Consider the following 11,183-nt stretch of genomic DNA (forward strand, 5'->3'; position numbering starts at 1 on the left):
TCTTACTTAAAAATATAATTCTTACAATAAGGAATAAAGGAGCTCCTTATTATAAGGAATAAAAAAATAAAGGATTGATTAGGAGAAGACCCCAAAATCTTGCTATCAGGAAATTCATATCATGAACTACATAAAACTAAAGAAACTCAGGGTTTTTTTCTGTTGTTTCATGGGGCCTCTTTCCAAATTAGAATGAATGAGATGATCATAAGGAGATAAGAAAAGGATATTGAAAGAACAGTTCTCAGGGGGGAACACAGTGATAAAAATTAAGCCAATTAGGTTGAATATGGGTTGTTTTTCCTCTTCCTGAAGAAGCACTAAGAGGTAGATAATGAAGGCCAGCACAGATGTAAGGATTAGTATTCCTGGCTGTGAAGCCCAGAGTTTTAATTAGTCACTGGGTCTGTCTGCAGGGCCACGTTAATAGAGAAGGGCGTGATGACCTTTTCCTTTCCTCTCCACCAGGTTCATTCCAGCCCTGCTCATTGCCACGTTACACTGAGCTCTGGGCCTGCAGCTGTTTCAAAGGCAGAAGAAAAAGCCAACACTGTGGATCACCCCAAAGGCACCTCAAATATCAGCCAAAACTGAGAAATCCTGGGCTGGTACTTTCCCATTCCTTCCTCTGCATCCACAGCTCCTCAGAGCAGGAGGGTGAGACACGAGGGAGCTGAGGGTGGGCAGTGTCCTGAGAGGCAAAAGAATGGATGTCCTGGTGCCTGCTGGGGTGTATAATCTTCTTTTCAAAGGTGTCTGCTCAGCTTGGTATGAAAACCACTGGGACACCACAATGTGCTTGTGAAAGTGTCCCCCTGCTTGCCTGCCTTCCCCTGTGCTCTGCCTACAGGCAAACATTGATTTCTCCATTCCCTTTTCTACCTTTCTACTGTTTCCCTGTTATCTCCAGCTCCTTTTAAGAAAACTACCATGAGACTTCTTAAGGAAAAATCTTAAGAAAGCAAAGGCACCTTTAAAGTGCTGATGATTTCAACACCTTGTCTTGCACTGCTCGAGCAGATTCCCCATGAGCTCTTTGAAATACCAACAATAGTCATGAAAAGTTAAACTCTCTGGGTGTGCCGTGGTCCATGGCTGGTGGCTGAGCTGTGTGTGCCTTCACAGCATCTTCCCTGACACTGTCTGTGGGATAAAACCTGAGCACACAGGAAAAAACATAGATTTACTATGCCCTGGGCAGTGCCAAAGCTCTGGGGGGTGGAAGTGAGACGGGGATTTCAGTCAGTTCAGCTCAAGATTCTTTTGTGAGGGTTTATTTTAAAAGGGTTGGCATGGCTGACAGCAGAGTAAGATCCAGTGAAGCTCTTGGTGTCTGATAAAACACAGAGAAGAAACGTGGTCTCACACTTAAGGGCATTGCTCCTCTTGACACAAGGAAACTCCCAGCCAAGTCTCCTACAAGGGGAAAAAAATCTTTACTCATTTTTAAGGGATTTAGTTTAACAACTGAGTGCAGCTGAGGGTCTGGAGCTTCCCAGCTCGGGATTACTCTGCTGATGATTTGGGAATGGAGCTGTTTTTTCAGAGGAAGATCAGTTTAGTGCAGCTGGCCCAGCATTGCACTCTCATTGTCACCTCCAACCCTATTTCCCAGGATCCAGGGGGACATAAGGAGCATGTGGATAGTGCTCCTCTTCCTCCCAGGTTTTCTGAGGGAGAAAGCTTTCCTGTCTCCAGGAAAAATTTGTTCCAGGAGTTGCATATGGATGTGTGTGTGTGTGAGTGCAGCATAACCTGGCTGTTTAGCAAGCTGTTGATCTCTTGGGTTTATTGATGCACAGAGATTATTTGCAGGTCTTTGAAATGAAAGTATATGTCTCATCCCCTCTGTAACCATGTCTGTATCTGTACCAGGCTGAAGTAAATCAGGCAGCCCAACTTTGCCAAGTCTCCGCTGTTACACCGGGGTAAAACCCACATAAATGAGATCAGAGTCGAGTCCAAACCTGGCAGTCAATGAACTGCAGCAGCAAAAAGCGAGTTTAATGGATGTGTACTGCAGTTTAATGGATATGTACAGCTCTTGTTTTATTGCTGGGTTTTAGGAGAGTAGCAACCCTTTAATTGACTTTGATAGAAGAGGGTCTCCTTAGCGCTGCAGTCGAGGGCAAAACGGATCATTAATATAATTAAGGCCTTTACTTCCAGCAGATATTTGTTCTTTCTTACTGTAACTCCTGCCTTGAGGACTTTGCTGGCTGCACAATGACCTCAGTGCTGGCCTGCTCCCCACTTTGCCATGGAAAAGAGGGGACCACTTCTCCCCTAATCTGCCTGTTCCCCCACAACAACCCAGGGGTGCTTGAGGGCTTGGTGTTTTTATCTCAAGCACAACCAGCAGTGATGGTGATGTGAGGGCTCATGAGCAGCACTGAGGGGTGGGGGGAAGGCTCACCAGTGGCTCCATGTGTCTGTCACCCTCCCCTGGGTGCCCTCAGCACACACCCCCACGCATCACTCACCTGCCCAGGTCCTGAGCTGAACTCTGAGCTGCTCTCCCAGTAACAAACGTGTCCCCCCCTCCCTGCTCCCCGAGACGTGCGTTGGATTCCTCCCTTCCATGAGTCCTTTGATGGGAGCTGCAGTTGTGGGGGTGGGCAGTGCCTGGGTAGGCGGCTGCCAAGGGCTACTGGAAGAAAATCAAGGGCTCCATCTCCTCCTGCAAAGCCCCAGGCTGCCAGTCCCAGCCCGGGCAGGTTGGATCTGCCGTGCTCAGCACCGTGGGTGAGTGGGAACAAGGAGCATCCCACCAGGCTCATCATTCCAGTGTGGGAAGACCTGCCCAGAGGGGATCTATTGAGCACTGCAGGCAGGGGCTGCAGTGCCCAGCCTTTGCCAGGGTTCTGCAGCCTCAGAAAAGACCCCTCATTTTACCCCCTCCAGCACCTGGGCCTGGGACAGGGAGAGGAGGTGGCACCTCACAGACTCAGACAATAGAAGAGATGTGGCTCCTCTCCCTCTAAGATATTTCATGGCACTTTTCCCATAAGCAGATGACACCACTATGGTGGCAACTCCCTTTTCCAGATGGCTCCTGTCATTTATAATGGGCAGAGAAACTGTTCTGCTGTGGCTGGTTAAAAACACCCTGAATTTCACTTCTGAGCGACGTGAAACCCATCCCTTTGGATCCCTTTCACAACAGAAATGAAATAAAAATGAATGCACAAATGTAGGACAATTATCACTCAATTAATTCAGTTCTGTCACCATAACACACTGTTTGACCTTATTCATAGTTACTTGATCTTCAGCTCTTTAATATTTCAGTTGACCTTTCAGGCTGGAAAGATGCTGCTGTTTCTCACCAGCATTCATGAGTCAACCTGTGCATCAAGTCACAGCAGTGGCCCCAGCCTCATTTATCATTCCATTTAAGGTGTCAGCAGAGCCATTATTCAGATGACTGGCCACACATGCAATCAATCTTTAATGAAACAATAATTGCACCTTCCACTCCACAAGATCTCTGCCTTCCTTAAAGGTATCTTGTATATTAATTATTGAAAACAAGTGTGTTTTACCAGCAATAAGTTATGTTTCATCCATTGTCATCTTTCAAGAGAATTTTAACTGGGAAATTTATGACCTTTGGCTTCACTAAGGGATGGGTAAACAGCAGCTTCTGTTGTTCTTTCTCTCACCTTATAATTTCTCATAATTCCTGTAGGTTTTTGCATATTGTCAGAAACAGAAGCATGGGATCAACGGGCTGCTGGCAATAAAGAGGTGACATGTTTACATGCCCAAGGTGACATTGGTGAGTGTCCCTGTGCAAAGTGCCCCTGTTCTGCAAGAGGTGATGCTGTGGCAAAGTAAAGGATATTTCCAAAATGGGCGACCTCAGGGCCACCTGTGTCTTCTTTCCTTTCAAAAAGTATTCAAACTTCCATTATTTTTTGAGATGGTTAGTTCAGAGACACCTGGTAGTAAACCAGGCTTCCATCAGGTGAGGCTCCTCATTGCTTTTTGCCCCATAAAAAGCCAGCAGCTGGTGGGTTTGTGTTCCTTGCAAGCTGAGAAGGGCTTAGGAGCACCTCACCTCGTGCTGCTCCTTGGAAGTCAAGAGGAGGTAAGACAGAAGGTTTAGTGCTGGCAGCATTTGGAAACTGGGGGGAAAAAAAAAAAGGCTTATCAAAATTTAGGCTTTTAAATGTTTAATTAGAGCAACAGATATTTTTTAATGAATATGAACAATTTCTGTGAATTTATAGACCCCAAAGTACTTTCTGTCTAAAGATGATTCATGAGAAAAATTTAACTGGCTGTAAAAGCTGCTTGGTTTGGGAGTAAATTGCTCAGTGGTGGAGCAGCATTTTTAAAAGTGAATACAGGGAGAGTGGTAAGTGCTGCTGTTGGTCCTGGTGCAGCCCCTGTGGATCCCAGAAACAGCAGCAGAGCCCTGATCCTGCTGTAGCAACAGAGGAGTTAATGGTGAAGTTGCTCTTATGAGCCTCTTTGTTTTCTCAGAGCTGTATTATTTTACTTGTGTATTTCTTTCACCTTGTTCACAACCTTCAACAGCCGTTTCAACTGGGGGTTTTTGTTTTCCTTTATTTTTTTTCCTTCCTGAAATTACCATCAGCCTCGTTGGAGGAGAGTATTACAAGGGCCTGGTACCCTGAGCTGTTTGCACTGCCATCCCAGAGGAGGAGGGAGAGCAAAATGAACCTTCCATTTATGCAGCGAGTCTAATGATGGGGGTGCAAGGCAAATATGTGAACAAAGAGCCTCTGTTTGCCTCTGCTGTGACAAGGCTGTGTCTTGGGGAGCAATCTCTCCTGTTGTTAAGTTTCTCTCCCGTCATTATTGACTTTCTGTGCTGCACTGAGACAGCTCCTGCCTCCTACAACAGAATGGTGATGGATAAAGCAACCTGGTGAGCAGGGAAAGCTTCGTGCACGGGGCTGGAGATGTGTTTTGTGGTTTGGGTTTTTTTCCCCCTGAAGTGTTTTCGTGCAGTTCCATTCTTTGCCTCTCTCAGCTGCCCAGGTTCAAGGTTCTCTTGTACTGCTCTGTAAGAGCTCTGTGTTCATTCTGTAAGATAAACCAGCAACTGAGAAACAGCCTCAGCAGGGCCACCCTGGCACAGGGGAGGGGGGTGTGAGCAGCACAGCAATGCACACATTGCCCTCCTCTGTGTCCCCCTCTCATTCTCCTTTCAGCCCCCTTCTCTACAAACCCTCAATCTACAGCAAGGAGCTCCTCTCCACCCCACATTTGGGTCTGCTCAGGGTGAAGGAACTGAGCATCTTTCTTATTTTTCCTGCATGCTCCTGCTTGGCAGCAATACCTTCTCCCATGGGACTCGAGGTCCTGCACTTCATCCCACAGGGAGATTTCTCATTTTAAGAAGCCATGTCCTTCAGAACAGGCACCACCTGCTGCTGTGTGGCTGTGGGTGGATGTGAAGGCAGGAGCAGGACCCCAGTCTGGTCCTGCCAAAACCAGGGCTCAGCAGGTGCTGGTGCCACTGCTGACTGGGATTATCAATGAGAAGAGCACTGGCAAAGTCTCTTGGGGTCAGGGAGAAGTGACCCATCTACCTTGTGCCATCTTCTTGTCACCTCCCAGTGTAAACCCCTCATGTATAAAGGTATTTTTCTGTGTTTAGAGGCATGAAAAACACTCATGTTTGTACATCCTTGGGGCTGGTTGGTTGAACACTGGACAGGGCTGAGGTTTCTAAAGGACAACTGAGGGCATGAACCTTGCTTGAACTTGAAGAGGGGACACTGCTCAGGTATCCCATGAGAGATCCCAAGCTGGGCCACCTGCATTCCAGGGTGGTTGCAGTGCTGCCTCAGCTCTGGGGAACTACCTTGGAGCAAAGCTCCAGAGGGGAAGGGAAAAAAAAACCTGAAACCATTCTGCTGGTACAGGATTAGTTAGTGCAAGGTTAAATCCCACTAATTTAAAAGACTGGATTGCAGGGTGATAAATGACACGGCTTCCTGTATTGTTTGATAATGAATTGTCTGAATCCTGTTGTGTTAAGGGGTGGAAAAAACAGCCAGATAAAAGAGGAATGCCCTTTTCCTTCTATGCACACTGAACTCCATTTGTTCGGGAAGGATTTATAGTTTTCATCATAATTTAATTCTAAAACATATCACTTAATTAAAGGGATTTATTAAAATCCTCTGGCAGTGCCTTTTTACGATTAGCCCAGGACTCAGCTCCTGAATGTCATGCAGAAAATTCATCAATTGATTTGTTGAACTGCACAGGTCTCACCCCCTCCCTGCTCTGGCTGACTCGGGGTGGAAGAAAGAAATCTATAGTCAAAAGCTTAAAAAATCTCAGAGATGGATTGGTTTGCTGATTTCATCCCTTTTTTCCTTCCCCTCCCCCTATCCCTGGGACTGGTTTCCCGAGCCTCTGTTAATGAGCCGATTAATATTGATGATGGAGCACTGAGCTGTCAGTCTGGCTGCCAGAGCCTGACTCCAGCACTCGAGGAGCTCTGCTCTGATAGCAGCCACAGGGACACCAGTTTCCCAGTCTCTGAGGACACATCCCAGGTGGATTCATGCTGGGATGCAAATGGTACCTGCCCTTCCCTCAGCAAGGCCTTGGGCTCTGTGTTGTACGAGCCTGAATGAGCCCTGAGCCTGAAAAAGCTTTCTGGCATTGACTGCTCTGTGACACCCTCCCTCAAAATCAGGGAGCTCTTGGGGTTGTGTGGGAGAAAGGCTCTGCTTCCTGCTGGTACAGCTGAAGAAAAGGGCCTGGAAACATTTCTAGGTGTCCTGAATTGCCTAAAGGTTCAAAATACTGGGGGCAAATGAGAACCCCACCAAGAGGGCCGTGAATGAACATCCTGCCTCTCCACCCTTTTTCCAGCTTCCAGGCTGGTCTGGGAGAGAGGGGACTTTTTCAGGTTGCGATGGGGACTTGGGAATGAGAGCGCATCCAGCTGCAGGAGTAGCTCCCTTGTCACTATCTCTGGCCACTTTCATTTGTCTCCCACAGAGTTATTCTCCTCCTGTTCGAACTTCTGATAAGATGTATCGAGAGCCGCTCTTCTCTAAACCCATAAATCCTCCCATAACCCAACCAGAGAGCCTTGGGAGTCTTATTAAAAAACCCATGAATGAGTTCAAACCACCTCTGATGACATTGTGCCTGTAGCCTTTTTAGTGTTCCACTGTGAAACCGGGAATTTCAGCCCCGTGTTTGGCATCGCTCCCCGAGCCCAGGGCTCGTGGGGAATACAAATCAGTGCTGAGGGGCTCCAGCTCTGGATCCTCGTGTCAGCCTGAAATGCACTCAATCTCTGGATGTAGCTGTCTGTTAGCCTTGTTTATTAGAGCTGCAAGGACCAGGGGAGAAAGAAAAGAGGGAAAAGCTTTTCAGTTTTCTTGGTTCCCTCCCTGTGCTGGACAGTGATGTGGACCGAAGGTGATGAAATGTTGCCTTGGGAGGCACCTTTGCAGTCTCACTGTTCAAATGTTTTAATCAGAATAGTCCAGCCCCAGTGGCTGATCCTTTCCTTTTTGGCCTTTACCATCACAGCTGCAGGGAGCAGCTATTCAAGTCAGCTTGGTGTTTTGGGTAGAATACATGAAGGCTCTGAAAGCATTTTTTTATCCCTTTAATGAGTCTTTCTGACCCTAAATGTTGCCCCCAAGCAGGAGAGGGTCACCAACAACATAATTTTTCTGCATTTTGCCCAGACTGATGATGCACATCAGCACTAGGTGCACTGTGGTGCATGGGACCAACCTGTGCTCAGAGCCATGTGAGACCAATTCCTCATTAGATTCACCCAAGAGAAAGGGCTCATCTGCTGAGGTGGAAAGATGAGGTTAAAAAGCCCCTTTCTCTGCTGCTCCTCCCAAAGCCTTTGGTTTTGGTCCATGGCAATCCTTTCTCCTGGGGTCACTGAATTTCCCTGTGCTGCTCCAGGCAGCTCCCATGAAAATCCCACCTAACTGGGGTGGGATTGGGGAGGACACTCACAGCTCACAGGGTTGTGCTTTGGGAACCCAATCAAACTGCTCAATGCAGCATTTTTCTCAAAAATAGCCCCTCAGAGGTGTTTTTTCCAAAGCTTTCAACTCTCCCATCTTTCCAAGGAGGAGGGGGTGAAGGTTGCCAGTGCAGCAGTTCATTTGCATTACAAAATGTGAGTAAGACGTTGTCCTCAGGCTTATGAAGTCCTGTCAGAAGACTGAATTGAAATACAGTGCCCCAAGTCCCTCTTGGTTTGTATTTAATTAAGGCCTTTCATTCATCATTTATTTCTGCATCCCACCATCTTTGGTAGCTCATAAAGAAAGAGGAAAATAAGGTTTCTGACAAAGATGCTTTTAAGCGTTTTCTGAAGGCAACAGGCTCCTCTGCTCTTTGTTTCTGTTGAAGACTTCTTTAACCCCTTTCTCTTTTTTTTTTTAGTGACACAGGCACTTTTTATTTGCTTTTTACTAAAGGGAGTCCTGCCAAGTTTATCAGAAATGAAGGATGATTCCTTACCCCCTCGTGCCAAAGTCTCCCTGCTGCTCCTGACATTAGTGCCCAGCTCTTTTGTGGGACAGAGAACTGTGTTAATTTTTGGATAAAAATGAAAACTAATGAGGAAGAGACAACTGTGGAGTCCCTGTGCTAGGTCTGGAGTCTTTCAAGTCTGGCTGTAAAAGTTCTGGTGTGCACAAAGCTTGGCTCGGCATCTGTAAGAATTCATTCTGAAAAGGGATTTATATTTATCCTCCCATCTTTCTTCTGGTTACCAAAACGCATTCTTAATGCAGGTAATTAAAAATGCACACACATCCCAAGAGCAGAGCTGTTCAGAAAGCAGCTCAGGTGCAGCCAAGCGTGCCCACTTCTCCATTTTACCCTTTGAACTCCCTAAGAATCCAAGGGAATCATCTTCAGACGGCGAGGAATCGCTTATCCTCCCCGTTTGTTTGTGTGGCGTCTTCCTTTAAGAAAATGTGAACATTTTTTGCCAGCTGTGAAAGTGTGGGGGAGGTGGTTTCAGTCCTGCCGAGGTGTGAAGAGTGAAGTCTCTCCTGTCTCATGCACTGTGGTGTTGCTGGGGGGTGTCTCATCCATCCCGAGCTGCCGGATCACGCTCCAGCCGGGACTGCGGCACCCGGAGCCCTCCCGGCCCTGGGAAGGGATTCAGCTTTGCCAAAACACTTCATCCCCACGTGGCTCGATGCCCCTTTGCTTTATAAACCCCCGTTCCCATCACTCCTGATCCGCTGTCCTATTTGTCTCCCTAGTTCTGCCTTCCCTGGAGTGAAGGCTGGAGCTCCTCTCACTCGCTGGGGAAAATTCAGGGATATTTATCACTGTCAGCAGGGAGGTGGAGGGGTTTTCATAACGACTCCCTACATGTGTTCTTGCACATGATCCTGTTTTTACATGAGCTTAAATGTGGATCGATGATCTGCCCTGTCCCCCGAAGAGCCATGTGGCAGCCGTGACATTTCGGAGCTGCCTTCGGTGTATCACCACTTGCAGACTTGCCAGAGCACTTCTGCAGCTCTCATCCCTTCTGACAATCCATTATTTAAGAAATTAAATCTGAAGTGCATATGTGACCATCCTTCTGATTCGCAGGGTCGTGCACGGGGGGGCTTTGCAGGAATAAACAAAAGCCTCTGGTTGGGGCTTGTGAGTCCTGCTGCCTTCACCCAAACCTTTTCTGACAGCACTTATCAATTATTTGGGTCTGTGGGAGAAGGGAAAGGCTCTGTGCCGTGGTGCCAGTTGTTGCTGGTGACCAGCCTGAAGGCTCAGAGCCAAAATCCTGGATGCCCTTAACAGTGCCTGCTGTGCTGCTGGTGACAAGGAGGAATTTTCTCCTCTCCTTTGCTCTGTGAGCAGTAAAAAGAGTTTCTTATCCAGCCCCATCCAGGGCTTCTCCTCCTCCACAGTCATCACAGCTGTGCCTCATTGTTAATGGCAGAATAATGGGAGCGAGTGAAGATGGGAGGAGAGCTCTCTTCCCTGGGCACTGGGAACAGAAGATGCTCTTCCTTCTCCCCATTTAACCTCCTGCTGATTTTGGCTCTGCCTGGACTCCCATTATGCCAGAGAAACACAGCTGGGGAGGAAAGAACAGGGGGAGGAGATTGGGGAGGCTCTTGGATACTCGTGCAGTAATAACTTATTTATTTAAGAATTTGAAAGGTATGTTGTCTCTGTGGTGTGTCTGAACACACACAGGGTGATGAGACCTAGAGAAGAGAAAAAAACCTTCATTTTCTGGTTCAGTTTTAACTCTTTCTTCTTTTAGAAACACGGTTTAAGTGGCGAAATGGGAGTGTTTAGGACCAGCATATAACTGTTTAGTAAACAAGCCTGGAAATACAAACTTCTGGTTCTGCAGCATTGCTGCAAAACCAAACTCAAATGGAGAGGGGAATTAACTAAAAATTCATGGCTGCTGGGGGCCCCTGCTCAGCCCAGCTGAGCTGTAGCTCCCAGCCCCCCCTCCCTGAGCCGCTCCTGCCCTTCCCCTGGTCGCCAGCTTGGATGATGGTCTCGAGAGAGAATCAATGAGAAAGGACCATTTCTGTTATTTATTAGGAGCTCTATGGATTTGGTGGCAGGGCTGTGAGACTAAACTTCCTCTCTATCTCTGCTTATTGTCCTCCAGGGCTGGGCTGGGAGAAGCACAGAGCTTTTATCGCCCTTTGCCTGAATGTACCTGTTCAGCAGATGAATAAAGGCCACTTTTCTCCAGTGCTGTCAGCCAGGCTCCTTTTAACCAGCAAGTTTTGCCCATTTAGTTTTGACACTTAATAAGAGCTTCAGCAGGCAGAAACCTTGTACTGCATTTTCTGAAATAGGCTCCTGCTCAGTAAAGCCTGGTATTAAGGAAGCACTTAAATCAAGACAGATGTTTACATGAATTTTGGAGCAGAAGCTGCAAAATGTTTGGAGAATACACAGCCAAGCTCTGTTCCACAACAGAGCACTGAAATCCTCCACTTTGGAGCTGTGGTTACATTCCAGCCTGTAATTCAGTTTTCAAATGCACAAAGTGCCTGCAATGGTGCTACAAAATGTTCCCTCGCTGTTAATCTGCACTGCAGTCTGACCACCTGAAAGGCACCTTTTTGGGGATGAGACAGCCTGTTTCGTCCAGGTTGCTTTTTTGTGCTTTTTTTCCCATTGCTTTCTTCTTGTTCTTGGAGCATCCT

Source organism: Neopelma chrysocephalum, unplaced genomic scaffold, assembly GCF_003984885.1.
Source record: "Neopelma chrysocephalum unplaced genomic scaffold, ASM398488v2 Primary Assembly neopelma1_74, whole genome shotgun sequence".
Taxonomy (NCBI): Eukaryota; Metazoa; Chordata; class Aves; order Passeriformes; family Pipridae; genus Neopelma; species Neopelma chrysocephalum.